This window comes from Prinia subflava, chromosome 3 (assembly GCF_021018805.1).
Source record: "Prinia subflava isolate CZ2003 ecotype Zambia chromosome 3, Cam_Psub_1.2, whole genome shotgun sequence".
In the NCBI taxonomy this organism is placed as follows: Eukaryota; Metazoa; Chordata; class Aves; order Passeriformes; family Cisticolidae; genus Prinia; species Prinia subflava.
The window spans coordinates 15122693-15138022 of record NC_086249.1 but is presented as its reverse complement, the minus strand read 5'-3'; the positions used below and the strand labels follow the sequence as shown (position 1 = coordinate 15138022).

The 15330-nt window shown below is 41.1% G+C and overlaps 1 protein-coding gene across 20 annotated transcripts in view; it reads right to left on the bottom strand.

Annotated features, from left to right (window-relative positions):
• The window catches only part of LOC134548834 (zinc finger and BTB domain-containing protein 20), a 472135-nt gene that overhangs the window by 180938 nt on the left and 275867 nt on the right, over window positions 1-15330 (bottom strand). The window contains exon 1 of one of the 20 annotated variants that reach the window (XM_063393959.1): window positions 1765-6085. The exons of the other annotated variants lie outside the window; for them this stretch is intronic. The gene's annotated coding sequence lies outside the window, so the exon portion shown is untranslated. Of the gene's footprint in view, window positions 1-1764; window positions 6086-15330 lie in introns of those variants that run through there. 20 annotated transcript variants of the gene reach the window in all.

Genomic DNA, 15330 nt, shown 5'->3' with positions numbered 1-15330 from the left:
AGCACTGAAAAACGTCTGCGGTCAGCTTGGGGGTTTGTACATGAAAAAAAGAGGAGTTCACAGTTCTTTACAGTTCTAATGCAAAACCAGATGGAACTCTGAGGTTCTGTCTGTCTTCCACTGGAAATTTTCAGGCTTAGTAAAACCTTGGGCTGAAACTGAAGCATGGTGGGGGGGACTGACAACCCCACATGGACTAAAACCACCAAAGATATTTGCAAAAATTGCCAGGGAGTAAAGCCACCAAATCCTACATGACTTTACTTACTGGTTATAGGAAACAGCGAGTACCCTAATATGGGTTGGATGTGACTTGACACAGAGCTCAGTTCTGAAGTCAGTGTCAAAGCCTCTGACAACTTCAGTGGACTGCTCACCACCAGCCTGTATGTACAGTTCTTAGGATTTGGAATGGGCACGAAACCAGGGAAAAGGTGACTGGAGTTCTCTGTATGTCACAAATGACCCCCAGTAGTCAAAGAGGGGCTGCCTCCCTGGGTGTCACAGAGACAAGATTGTTGAAACACCTGCTGAGTAAATGCTGCTCAGAAACAAGGCAAGGGTGAGAAGAATGCTGCCTAGCTAATACCCTGTGTGAGATATGTTGGTTCCATTAAAGATCTTGGTCTTTTGCCAGGGACATGTTTCAAAGAACAGGATAATAACTCAAAATACAAATATTTTGACTGCTACCCTCTGTTTTTTATATGCCTATTTGATAGAAGTAGAAAAGAAATTAGTTAGTCAAGAAATGATTCATTTCTTCAAGTCAGATAACATGGAAGATGATGAAGGATGAATGAAACAGCCCACGCATTGCCCTGGCCTTCTTTAGCATTACAGTAGAAAAATATTAACAGAAGTGATATGTTCAGTGGGGCAGGAGAGGACAAAAAGAGACAATCTGGGCCTGGAGCTAGAGGTGCTCATCCTACTCCTTTTTTTTTTTTTTGTTGCCTTTCCCATGCAGCCGTGAGCAAATCATTGTAGCTTTCTAAGCCTTGTCTTCCCTATCCAACAGCTGAAAATAATTCTAAGTACCTTGATGTTGGCTGAGACAGTCAGTTCTTTCGCATCCAAGATTTTGTATATGAAGTTCTACAAAGTACATTTTTTTTTCCTGATTCCCAATTCCCCATACAGACACAAAGAGAACAGAAGGGAAGCGAGAGAGTTAAAAAAGAGGAAAAAAAAAAAAATACAACCTTTCCCACTCCCTCAGATGGACCAGCAGCCTATAAACCAACTAGTTCTTCCTATTCCCAGAGGTGGCTTCCACAGAAGCATTTTCTTTTGCTATGCATCCACTGTAGAGTTTCTTTTCTGCTTGGCTGGGCAATCAGGTATTCAGAGCATAATGTAAATGCTCAGAAACACAGAGGCATGAAAACTTGCCAGACAGAAACTCGGAGCGGAGGATTACCATTCCGCGCTCCCACCCCCGCCCCGCTCCCCCGGCCGGGGCGCTCCCCCCGCCGCAGCCCGGCCCGACCCCCGCCGGTGGCCGAGGGGACGCGGGCTCGGCCCCCGCTCCGCAGAGCTCTCCCCGCGCCCGGCTCCGAGCTCCGCATTCCTCCTGCGCTCTGCTTGTCGCCGATTCTGCTTCCAGATTAGAAAAAAAAAAAAAAAAAAAAAAAAAAAAAAAAAAAAAAAAAAAAAAAAAAAGGGAAAACACAACAACAAAAACCTTTATTTCCTGCTTCGCCGCGGCGGCCCCGAGAATAGAAGCCTTGACACATCAAATTCTGGGAGCTCACCACTCACCAGGGCTGTGGTTCCTGGTCCAAGCAGTGACGAAGGAGAATCACCTCACAGTCTCTGGAGAGTGGCAGGGCTTGGCTGCGAAGCGCGCCCTGCGCCGATGGGCTTTTTGAGTTCGCTCTGTTCCAGAGCGAGTGCCGAGGCAGAGAAATTAGGGAGGGGAGAGGTGGGAAGGAAAATCACTGGAGCCTCTTACGATCAAACTTCCACTAAGCAAGAGGAAATGTCTTATAAATAAACAACAGCAAGAGAAACAAAAAAATCCATCCCGTCCTGCCAGAGGAATGTACATTATTGTCTCTCGACGGAAAACTTTACACCACACCAGAAAGCAAGAAAGCAGCCATTTCTCCTGAAGCTAGCCTCCCTTGGGTGGGGAGGAGGAGGGCAATGCAAACTTAAAAAAAAAAAAAAAGAAAAATATTGGGAAGTTCATGCGATTTCCCAGTAGACAAACAAAACTGTCCAAATTCAACAGACGTCACTAGTCCAAGGTTGCACACAGCAATACATTTCTTTAGATCTGATGATCGTCACTCCACCATCAGGGCACATTCAAGGAGGAAGTTCAAGGCAAGGGGAAGGAGGAGAAGGTCACAACATATTTATGAGTGTAAACCTGTATGCGTATGTTTCTATATTTATTTATTTATGCATAACACTGACATTTTATGCATTTTAGAATTCATATTTATAAGAATAATTTTATATATGTATTAAAAAACTTGAGGTACTTGAAATTCTCTTCTCTTTTACGTCCCTGTAATTTCTGAGATTTATGGGTCAGAGTTCCAAGGTCTTCTTTCTCATCTCACAAGTCTGCGACTGTAACCTACGTAAAGTGAACATGTTATTGTACTGCAGCTCACAAGTGACACGAGTTTGGTGATTTCAGTACAGTCCCTGGCTTTGCAAAAAAGTATTGCGTGATTTGGCACAACGCACGGCAAATAGCAGTCTCTTTATGAGGAACTACAGATGGCAATTGAAAGAGTAATTCAAATAATTTATCAAGCACATTTGGAGACCTAGAATGGGGGATGGCCCGAGTCTACTAGAAACCAGTATGCTACAAGTCATTATTAGCAAGCTTATTAAACCTGCCTCACGTGCACAGCAGTAAAAGATAGAGATTGCTGATGGGAACTCAGGTGCTTGGCAGTGCTGGGTTTTGGGTCATGACTAGGAAAGCAGAATGCAGCAGGTGAGGACCTACCTGAGAGGAGAAGTGGGACAAAAGACTGAAAGACCGTGAGAGAACTGAAAATGGCTTAGCAATCTCAAGCTGCACTTCTGTTCTGGGTTCTTCCCCATTTGAGACAGAGATGCAGTGCTGAAAGAACGTAGTGCCCACCCCAACATTCAGTTTACCAAGTCTCAAAAAAATTCCTAATCTATTGAATTCTTGAGGATTACTGTATTCACAAGACACAAGTGAAAACATTTTTTTTAAAACTAATTAGTTTTACATCTGTGTGTTCTTGCTGGCAAAGTAATGCTGTCATAGATTTTGCTAGCAACAGTCAGTCTACAGTACAGGTAGGTAACGCAGAGACAAGCTTAAGATTGAAGTATGGCTGAAAATAAAAGCCAAGAGCCTGTAATGCAAAATTTATAGTAAATCACAGCTTCTTCAAGCTCAGATCTTTAGAAGAGACTGTTAAGGCGTCTGTAGCTCTACAATACCAAGGTGATCTTAATAAAATAAAAGAAGGAGGCATTTCCAAGAGATTTCTTAAGGCAGAGCAGTAGAAGTGACATCACTGACACAGCACTGGGAGAGCTGTGGGAAGGACGGGAATCTCATTGATCTCACCAGATTAATTGGCAAATTGTAAATCTGACCATCCAGCTCATATGAGCTGATACCAAAGAGGTCCTTGCCCTGGAAGGGTGCTGGGTGACAGAGAGAAGCTGTCAGCTGATCTGAGCTCACTAAGAAATGCCTTGCTCATTTACAAATCAGCTCAGCATTCGCTTCTCTCACTACCTTTATGTTTACCAGCATTGCCAGAAATACTGAAGAAAACTGAGACAAACGCGAGCTCTTGCAAGTGAAACCTTATTAGTGAGAGGTGTCCAGAGAGCCGAGTGCTCAGAGAGCAGAAAGGCACACACAGAATAATGGAACAGAATTTGAAATAATAATTCCTGTCTGTGATGGGGAAAACTTTTAACATTTCTTAGCAGGAAACACAATTAGGAGGCTGATCAACTGACCTTAGGTTCCCAACACCCTAGCTGCCTTTAGGAGATTTACATAGATGGAAGTGGGGGCAGTATATGGCCCTCTGTGTTTAGTAAGGCATTTGCTAAACAGTCCAGAGATCAATAGCAGACATTAAATTAAGCACTCTGGCATTCTCATTATTTAGTATCATTAAGCATTAAGGATGGCTGTACTGTAAACACAGGGAACAGAGAACCAAATGAAATCTTCTATTAAAAAAAAAAAAAAGCCTATGAAGTTTCTGAAAATTAGACTAAACAAAAAAACACATGCAGTGAACAGATCACGCAATTGTGATCAAAATCTCAGCAAATTCCAACTGTCTGCCTGTCAGTGCAGACTACTTCCATTACTGACTTCAGGAGACTGAATTGTGCCATTCTTGCTTCACTAGCATTAACAGTGGCCACAGCCTCAGAACTGCAAAATAATAAGAGCCAGGAGGACAATCATTTTCCTCAGATTTTTTATTTTGACATTTCCCATTTGTGCCCCTTTCCAAAGTTTTAATTTGGTAAAGGCACTTTTCAGCCTGTCTTTTAACAGGTCACTAATAACTTGGGATGCAAGATCTCGTATTTCATTTTTTTGCTGCTGTCTCCACTAAATATTTCATTTACCATGAGTACAGCAGACCACTCTGGAAGGTTAATTTTTATTTTTTTTCTTTTCGCTCTACTGTTTACAGACTAGTTTTTCTGACTCATTATTTGCATTAGGCTAGTTTGATTCCACCTGTTAAAGTAAATTAATAGAATGCCTATCAAAACACTAATTCTTTAAGTAGCTTAATGAGGCAACCGTACTGACTTTTCTTCTTCTTGGGAATTTCCATATTTCCTATATGGAAGTAACTCGGAGTCTTGAAGGTGGTAACTAGTTGTAACACAAGCTTCTTCTATATAATATTTTATAATATTCACAACCATGTTACACATACAAATATAAATGCATACATTTGTGGATGTACATCTGTACATACACACACATATGTATAAATAAAATCATCAGAGTTTTATTTCTTCCCCCTGTCTCGGCTGTCAGTCCTTGAACTAGAAGACCAAATGCATTTTGCAGCAATTGTACATATGCATACACAGAGAATACAGGGCTAAACACAATAACCACGAGGGTTTCTCTGCCTGCCTTGTATCAGTATAGAGAGGACAAGCCTCAAAAGGGGTGATGCTTTCCCCATTTCAGCAAAGAGAGAGAGAAGAACCCCAGCAGAGGGAGGAGAGAGCTTGCACACCCTGACTTTTCTCCTCTCCATGCATCCCTCCACGAGCTAAAACTCTGCTTAGAGAAGGGCCATGCTACAACCAGACCTTGGGAGCAGCTGCAGATAAGCGCACGGAGGTTAATTCTGCTTTTTGCTCCATTAACCTCTGCTCCACCTTTGTGACACCCTCAAGGAAGGAAGACAAGGAAGACAGTGTGGCCAGGAGTGCCAGGCACGTGCGGGCGGCCAGGCAGCGCCGCAGGGATGGCACCAGGGCAGGGCTGCCTCTGCACCCTGGGCTTCGTGGGCTTTGGACACCCCTTTGCTTTGCTCCTGCCGCTTCTGCCTCAGCACTGAGCACTTGCAGCATGCAAGTATTCCCCCTGTCTGCAAGGCAAGCTTCATGGCAGTGCCCTGCAGCTTTTCCCTCTGCTCCATGTTCCTCCATATAGCAGGAAACATGCAGCCTTTGGCAGTGGGTGCAAACAGATGAGATAAACAGAGATGAAATAAACCTAGTGGAAAAGTCTTCTCCAGCTGTAGTGTCTCTACCTATAAATAGATATTTTCCTGCTGTCCTCCACATGCAAACACAGAGTTGAGATTTTTGTTGTTGTTGTTGTTTTCCTGTTTAGTACAAAGCAATTAAAATGTAACAACCTCTCAAAATCTTCCTTTATTTAAAAAAAATAGGTCATGGACACAGAAGCAGTCAGTCATGGTTTGGAGTGGGCAAGCAAACAATTTTCATTTGATTGTGCCCTTGTTTTTGTAACTAGCTTTTCTGCTGTGACCTGCTATACTTACCCTGTCTGCTGTGCTAACCAGCAACATGCCTTTTTAATCTGCCTTCCTGGGGTCTGCATTTGATTACAGCATTCATGTTCTATTTAGATTCTTTTGAATCATGCCCTGTGGTGCTAGCACGAAAGGTGTTATTTATAAAATGAAATTCTGTTGTATTGCAACTTGGATTCAAAGAGGACAAGCAATATTAAATACTTACTTTATTTAATAATATCTTGGATTTATTAACTCAATTTCATTACAGGATTAGAGACGGTAACCTGGAGGGGGTTATTAACTAATAAACAGGCTTCAGGCAACTTTGCCCTATATAAAATAAAATAAAATAAAAATACATATATATGCATTTAAATAACTTCTGAGGGCTCAGATACACACCTCTGGCTCCAAAGTATGGCATTCTTGATACACAGTATTTCTTGATACATCTCTCATATATGCAGAGAGCTCTTAAGCTCATGGTCCCTCTAGGACAGTGGGCATCCACACTCAACAGCTACCCCAAGTGACCAACCCTGTTTAGTTGGTTGCCTCCTACGTGGGATGAAGTCCACCACTCAGCTGGGACAGAACTGATGCAGGCTACAGTCACTCAAAGCCACTCTGGGCAGCACACCAGAAACCCTGAACCTGTGCCAACCCACCTGCCCCTCCTTGACTTCCCCAGCACCTCAAGGCTCACGTTTGTGAGCTGTTGCATGGCTCCTTCTTTCCCTGCAGCAGTCCTGCAAATTGCAGGACATACCAAAGGAGAAGCTTCCCCAAAGCATCTGGGAAGACTCACAAGCAGCACGCTTTATCTCCCAAAAAAACCTCCCGAGCTATCGAAAGCTGCTCTTTCCAGAAGACGAGGTGACGGAAAATTCCTGACTGCGCACACAATATCATATGAATCTATATTCTGAGACTTAGCTTTTTTATGGTAACTTTAACAACATTTCAAACCAGTACATATTCTGTTCAGCCAGATGTGGCACAACTGGCAGCTGAACTGAGCTGCAATCTCTTCCCCCGGTAAGCTGCAGCACGTTTGTCAGCACCCCAGCCTAAGGACGAGGGTTAGGAAATTCACTGAAGGTTGAAAGCTCCCCAGGAGTACAAGAATACTGAGATGCAATTTCTTCTCCATTTCCTAAATAAAACTAACAAATGCTAATACACTATTAAATGCCTCCTCTCTGAAACACTCTACGACAAGAAGTAGCTTCTGTGACTTTGAACCTGTCAGGTCCACAATAAAGCCTGAGTCTGACACGGGAAAATAGCACAGTATCAATGTCACAGATACTACAGGCAGGGAATTCCCACTTGGAAGTGCATGGCTGCTAAAAGCTTTCACCCCACATCTGTTGCACAGTTAGCTGTGAGTCACCTGCAGTCAGCCTCATTAGACCTGAAGTGTCACTCAAGTAAGACAAGCTTATTGCTAGAACAAGAGAATTCAGATTTTAAAGCATTTGATAGATTAAAAGGAAAGTGTCACGATATGTTAAATGGATATTCAAATACTTTAGGTCTCAGTTTTCATCTGCTTACAGATCATATGCCTTTGCTTAAAGCTGCATGGTAGGCAGAGACCAAAAATAAAGGGCAAATTATTTTTTTCACTCATGTGGTGTTGTTCACTGCAATGACTCAGTGAAGAATAAAATCCAGTGCATGAAGATCATGAAAAGACAGAAAGACTAATGAATTAAATCTGATCAGAAACAGATTTGAATTCAGAGTGATCTCTGAAATTCAGAGGAGAACACCTAGAGCATGGTGGTGCACAGATATTCCCAAGTGAAACTGCGGTTAAGTAACAGAACTGTATAGAGAAGAGGTTAATTTGGGTCAAAAATGAAGGGAGATTGAGAAACAGATTTATGGTAAAACTTTCAAAGGCAAAAGCAATAATTGCACCCGCAAAAGGCATGTGCATCATTGCTACAAACAAAAACACATGCTTGGACTCTCTACAGGCAATCTGGCATCTGTCTCTCATTCCCTCCCTCCTCCTGACCCTGAGACCTCTCTCTCTGGAATTTTGTTCCATGAATATTCCATAATGCTACACTCAGCTCCTATTTTCAAGAAAAGTCAGCATTAGCTAATAAGTGGAAGTTCACAGCATTACTGTCAATCAGAGGTTGGTTTCCATGAGAATGGAGACAGAGCTCAGCAAAAAAATAGTGAGGTTCAGGCACAAGTGATATTCTGTCTACATATGTTATGTATGTACCACTTTGAAACTAAGGAACTAACTTGTTTGGCACTTCATTTATTAGCAGATTCTCAAGGGTATCTACAAAATACGCCAAGTTTAAACAGCATTCTTTTGGGTCATTTTGAAGTGAGGCAGAAAAATTGTATTATTTGGTAAATTAGGAATACTGCAATTTATTATTGTTCTCACTTCTTTCTATATGCTTAAAACCACCATTAAGAAAAAGACGAAAGCCTTTTCTTTTTTCTAGCTGCCTTTTTTTTTTTTTTTTTTTAAATTTCACCCATCAGGTCTCAAAGAATAATAATTTCTATCCTGAAATAATTAGTGAGAGAAATTTCTAAGTGATTCTGTGGATTATAAAGGGAAACTTTCTCTGTTTTATTGTTAAAAGCATGCCACTATTCCTGAATTGATACAGCCTGTTTACAATAAACAAACTAGGCAATATGATGCAAGGACACAGGGTATGCATGAGGTAGATCTTTACAAAGGCACATTTATCTTCTACTATTTTACCCACTCGTCGAAATTTCTGGCATACTCTCCACTAGAACTAAACAAAGTAAACAATGAAAGAAAATCAGGAAGTCAGTTATTTCCTTTTTTTAGGGAACCAAAACCCAGAAATCCTATAAAATGTAGACACATTTCTAAATTTCAAATGTCATTAAAATTTCATACAATTGGGTCACTAGCTTTATAAGGAAGTGCTATGAAAAGAAGGTAGTTTTATAACTTTAACATAAAGAAGGATTCAGTTTTAAAATACATACCAAATTTCAGAGTATTTAGATAAAAGCCCTTGGTCTTACTTCTGATTAAATGAATGGAAAATCAGTTCATAGGTGATGGGAGAGAAACACCAGCAAACCCAAACTAATTGACAGACACAGTTAAAAACTCTAATTCTATTCAGTTGTTTCAGTGTGACTGATCTCAAGAAGAATGATGCAGTTCTGCTGGGACAGACAGTCTGAGGAGTGGATGGAAAAAGAGGAAGAGACTCTGGAGAGAAAACATCACTTGGGTGAAGCCTGTACAAGCTAGAAATCACTTGGCCTCTCCAAGACCCATCAAGACAGAAGAAGGAGAAATGAAATGCCATTTGTATGCATTCTTCCAACTCCGCACTCTCCATTTTCCTCAGCCAAGAATCTCTGCATGTATCTACCTAACAAAAAATTTATCTTCCTCAAGGAAAATTTAAGAAATTCATGGGACAGACCTGTTTCAAAGGCAAACAAAAATCACACGATGGCCACGCAGTGGGGGGAATTTTCTCCCTCTTGGGATGCTCTCTTTTTGCCCAAGTGAGGTCAGCCTTTGAAGCCCACTCACATAGCTCTATAATACAACATAAGAACTCTTTAATCAACCAGACACTAACATAAAACTGGTACTTGATTTCTATAATTTCTATACTGGGATTCAGGTGTGCACTGGAGGAAGCTGAAGGACCTGGGTCCAGCACAGTTGTGATCTCGTTCTGCAGTATCCAGCGAAACCACAAGTTCAAATTTTTATTCTAGAGTGTTTTCAGTCAGCATTCTGAGGGAGGACTGAGGCCCATTACAGCCATATTACATGGAAGAACAAACCAGCTTGACCCCAGGCAAAGGCTTTATCCTCCCTGTATCTCAGTTTCCCTGTGTGTCAGGCTGGAAGAGTCATTCTTTTTCACTTAATAGGGATGTCTTGGGAATTACCTGCTTAACATACAGATAAAAAAAAGGCTCTGAAAGGCAAAGTACCGTGGGGCTGAGTGAGTAGGCTTGCTGCAGCAACATGGCTGTTGCCAGCAGGCAGCAGGAACCACAGACCTCATGAAAGATCACTCGTTGATTTTAAGTTACGTTCATTTCTGTGCCTGTTCCGTAGGCCCCCAGAGATTAAATACAGCTGAGTGCTATTATACAGTTAGCTCCAGCGAATGAAAAATATACTCTTTTAGCAGTTTTATTCCTTTATCAATTACTACTTTAAGAGACTTGTACTGTATTATTTTATATTGGCCAGTTGTAAAAATAATTTATTCCCTGAAGAGTTTTATTCCTTTAACATTTCAAATTTTTTTGTTCGATGTTTAGCATGTGACCATTTTTGACAGGGAATGAAAGGAATACTTTAGTATAGGAGCTGATATAGCTCCTTTTCTTATGTACATTTTGACCACTTTTTAAATAAAAGATCTGAATAAGATTTCCAGTAATGCAGAAAATCTGGTAAGATTTTTCTGTTTTCGGCTTTCTTTGCATTACTGCATTATCACTCTCGGGGGGGCGAAAGATGGAAATCCTGTCCAGATTTCTGGTAAAGCACCAGACTTATTGAGGACCAAGCCCCTTTTCCTCCTTTCTTCTAGGTACCTTGCTCCTACCAAGGTGTGTATAGAACAGAGAGGAGTTCCTTACTGAGTTTAAACCCCATAGAAGAGCCATTGGGATGAAAACCTGTCAAGTGAGCACAGAGAGCCACTACAGAGCTAACAGCAAAGCATGCTTGAACACTGCTCAATGACTGACACTGTCACATAGCTCTGTGATTTAGTTTTCTCTCTAAGGGGGCCAAACCACAATGAAAAGAGCTGTCATGAGGAGGAAGATGCCCAGTTGGATTGAAAGGGCAAACCCCTGTTTCATTTGAGGACATGGTGTCATGGAGGCAGGAACCCAGACCAGCCTCCAGCTCAGCAGAGGTGTGTGATATCACAGAACATGGTGACATCAGTACACACGCCTCAGCTGTGGTCATACACACCACAGAGTCAATCAAGGATGGAGCCATCTGGGATGAAGTTCATCTAAGGATGAAGAGCAGAATGCACAGAGCTGGTGTTTGAGCACTGCTGAAACAGAACTAAGCTTTTGTGCAAGACAGTGTTGCACAGCCTCATAAAACCTCTGCTGCTCAGCAGAAGATGTTGATTTCCTTGCCAATCCATAATTCAGATCAGACGATGAAGGATTTCCTGAGGTTCACCAGCCCTGTTAACAGCGGGGAGCCCGGCTCAGAGTAACCCTGGAGCTGTCAAAGTGAAAACAAGCAGTATACAAGATTTTGTACGACTTCAGTGCAAACCCTGGAGGCCCTCAAGACTCACCTGAGCTTCACTTTAGGCTACTAAACTCAAACAAACTGTGGGAGAAAAGACCGGCAAAGGTCATAAGCCAGCATCTTTCATCAGCAGTTCTTAAAGTAGTTTACAAAGGGATATCCTATTTTATGAGGGCAAAACAACCACAGTGTAGAGGAACACCTTGTTCTAGACCATGGAGCATAGCAGCAGGAGAGCAGGGACAGAACTTGAGTTACTTGTGGTCTAGGCCATCATGTTTCCCACAAGGCACAACGCCCGAAACAAACGAATACTACAAGTTAGCAGCAAAGTTTTGTACAACTCTAATCAGCAGCCACAGAAAACCAGTCCCCCACAAACATCTGCTCAGTCACATAAGTTTATTCACTGGATGTGGATGAAAAGAAGTCCTTCACTAACTGGAATGACTTGTGTCAATCTTTAGCCCTTTAAAACATTGACTAATTTTAGACTTTCTGTGGCTAAATACATTTGTAAACTATTAAAACAGCCTCCTGGTACATGGAAAACATATGGTTCCAACAATGTTATTCCTTCATGAAGGCCTGTTTCTTCAAAGTTTGCTTTAGTTGTACACTAAGCTTGTTTGTTGTTCAGAATGCTTGTTTTTATAACCATTTCCCCTCCTTTCCACAGCTGTTTACTGGAATGATATATATGTGCATGAGTGTATATATATATATTAAAGACACATACTTTTATTGACTGAAGATGTAATCATATAGTGCTAGTCAGAAAAGAGTATGAAAGATGCATATCCCCAGGAACACATTTCCTCTCATAGCTGGTGCAGGGAGGAAATGTTGCTCATTGTGCAGTTTTAATTTCTCACACATTTGGTGAATACATTAAAAAACAGGGAAAAAGACAGCCTGCCCAGGCCAAGACCTACACATCCATTCAGAAAGAAACCCTACATTTTACTGAGGCTACAGTTTACTAATGAAGAATGGCCATTGTTTCCCCCACCACTCCCAGAATATTAAGCTAGAGTTGCTCCATGTTTTAACTGTTTTTCCTGGGACAATTTTCCATGTCAGACTGTAATCACCACTTTTGGTTTGCTCTACAGCCACCCTGCATTTGCCTTCCCTCCCTGGACTGACCCCTGCAAACTTTCATTGCTCTGACCACCAGTTGGTTTGTGAGCTTGAAGGAAGCTGTGCTTCTCTCGGGGATCTGGCTTGGCACTGCAGGCTGCTCTTGGCTGAGCTGGTAATCTTCCCCTTATTCTGCACTTCATGGTTGGAAGGGAGAAGTAGAGCAAACAAGACACCAGGCTAGTGTGAAGTGGGAAACAGTCATCCTTAAGCAATGCTTGGAGCTGGGTGCAAATCCAGGAACTCCACGAATTCCATCAGGCTTTGGTGGAGACAAATTAAGTAGGAGGCCATTTCTCAGCAGCCAAGTGGGCTACAGTGAGCAGCACTCGTTCAGTTCTGAAGAACAGTGGGTCTGGCCTAACACTAGGTCTGAATACACGAGAAGGGGACAAGAACAGTATCACTTACACAAGAGCAAAAAGCCTGCTTTGAAGAAATTGAGAGCTGTGTCTCTTGGAAACACGCTAGAACTATAGTGACAAATTAGGGAAAATAGCTGAGAGAAGTGAGTAAACAGGAGCAGAAACAGAATTGGAAAAGGCAAGGTGACAGAAATGCAGGATATAAGTTTGCTGTCGGATTCTATTGCTGGGAGAGGAAGAACAAAAGCCAAACAAGTCCATAAATTAATTTCAGATATTAGCTGCATTGCTTAATGAACTTCTGTAACATGCTCATATTATGAGTTCAGAATTATAATCTATAAAATAGATTTAAAAACTTTTTCAGAGGTTTTTTTTTCCTTTCATATTACCACTCTTAAGATCAAATTTCTTTTTTCTGTGTGAATTTATGCTGCTAAGGTTGGGACTGATGTATGCATTCTGGTGTGTGTGCATTTTGTTTGTACAAAGAAATCTAGAATTTTGCTCATGCAAAAGTGTGGATGCAGCTCCAGAGGTCAGAAGGAAACACTTGTCCATGGAATCAGCACTAATAAATCAATAGATTTATGGCTCAAACAGTTTGTCCAAATAGCTATGTTTTACCTCCAAGCCACAGCCTTTCACTTGGCTATGCCTGCATTCAATCCATAAGGCAAGAAGTGTCTTTGAATTATGAAAAAAGAAGGGAAAAAATTTGTAAGAGAGAGACCAGGGAAATGAGAACTAGACCTGGCATGGGAGAATATCTGTCAGTTAAGAAGAGGTAATGGAGGGAGAGAAACACTTGAAGGAAGAGATGTCTGTACACTGATTGGAGGTGCTTTCAAAAGATCTAACTGTAATCTGTACAGTAAATAAAAAACTGAATCTGTAATGCAAATATAGAGAAGGCAGCAATAGGACAGCAAAGGAGTAAGGAAATATAAAGATATACTCCCTTTATGCCTAAAAATGACCAAGGACATAGTAACTATCATACATACTTTTTAAGTGAGTACATCTGAACTATTGTGCTTGAATTCTGACCTCTTGCTTGATGTAAAATTAAATTTCAAAAATGGAAAAAGAAAAAAAACTAACTTGGCCTCCCAATGGGATGCTGAAAGAAGTGCTGCTTGCTTTATTTGTCCATGCAGTTTTTTTGCCACTCCTGCTAGAACAGCATGAAGGACAATTACTTCAAGTGTAATGAAATGAGTGCCCTAATGTGAACACTTCCCATCAGGAGATCCATGACGCCTTGACAAACTGAAATGCCAGAACCCTCTGCCATCACTGCTCTGTCTGGAAACTGCCCTCAAATATTTGAGACATTCCTGGAATTAATAAATAAGTGCTGATTTGGCCGGGCTGGTTGCTGCCTGGTATCCCTGGCTGGCACTGCCTTACAATGGATGGCATTGTTTTGTTGCAGCAATTCTTTTGCTTTTCTTCTTAGATTTCCCAGTGCCAGCAACAGGAAGACTGATTAATTTCAACTAATGTGACTGTTGAATCAAAGATATGACTCATTTTAAGGAAGCTTTTGTTGGATGCTTAGTCTATCAAACCATGCATACTTTAGATTATTTGGCTCTGTAGACAATATGATCAGGCAGACACAACCATTTTGGTTGAACTCAGGTACACATTATTTTTGTACTGAAAAGCTGGGCATGAACAAAAGTTATGGTGCAGCCTCATGTAAAGTCTATAACCAATCCTTTCTGTGCTGTCTGGAAAGACATGCATAGTATACAGTGTGCTGAACTTACCAGAAAATGACAAAAAGCAAGTAAAAGGGAAAAAAAAATTGTCAGCCTCAAGTCAGCGAAGCTGTAGTATTCAGAATTTGCTTTATGCAATATGCATAAATGTCAGGTCACAATGCAAAAACTGGGAAAGGAAAAGAGAGTATTTTCTCTTGTTATGCTTTTGTGCCATGGAGCAGCCCATAACACATCAGTTAACTTGGGGCTCCTTGCTGGACTAAACAGAATAATGCATTTCAAACATTTCTTTAATGAATAAAACTAAATCTAATACCACAGATATTGTCTCTACTTTTTGAAGCTCACATATACAGAGCTAAGTTTCAGAGGAAGTTCATCAAAATGCCTTTGGAAAACACTCGTCTAGGATCACACTGTTTGCTTTTCTATCCGTGCATTTTCATAACCAGCTTTCATTTGCAAAAATGCTTCCAAATGTTAGTTATTCAAGACTCACAATGGCTGAAATGGAAAAACAGTGGTAAAGGGCCATTGTGATCTACTCAAGGCCAACAAAAAAACCCTTGAAAATTTTCTTGTATCTGAAACGTGCTTTCATTATTATAGACATAACTTCTCAGATCACTCACACTTCTGTAAGAAAACTACAGTCCTGATCCTATTATTCAAAATTGTTTAGAAAGAACTAATTTGCCAGATGGATATATGTAACATGCACAGCTCTTTTACAGAGAAGAAAGGAGGACTGCTCTGAGTATTCAAATTACCTTCAAGCCTTCACAACCAGGTCATTTGTCTTG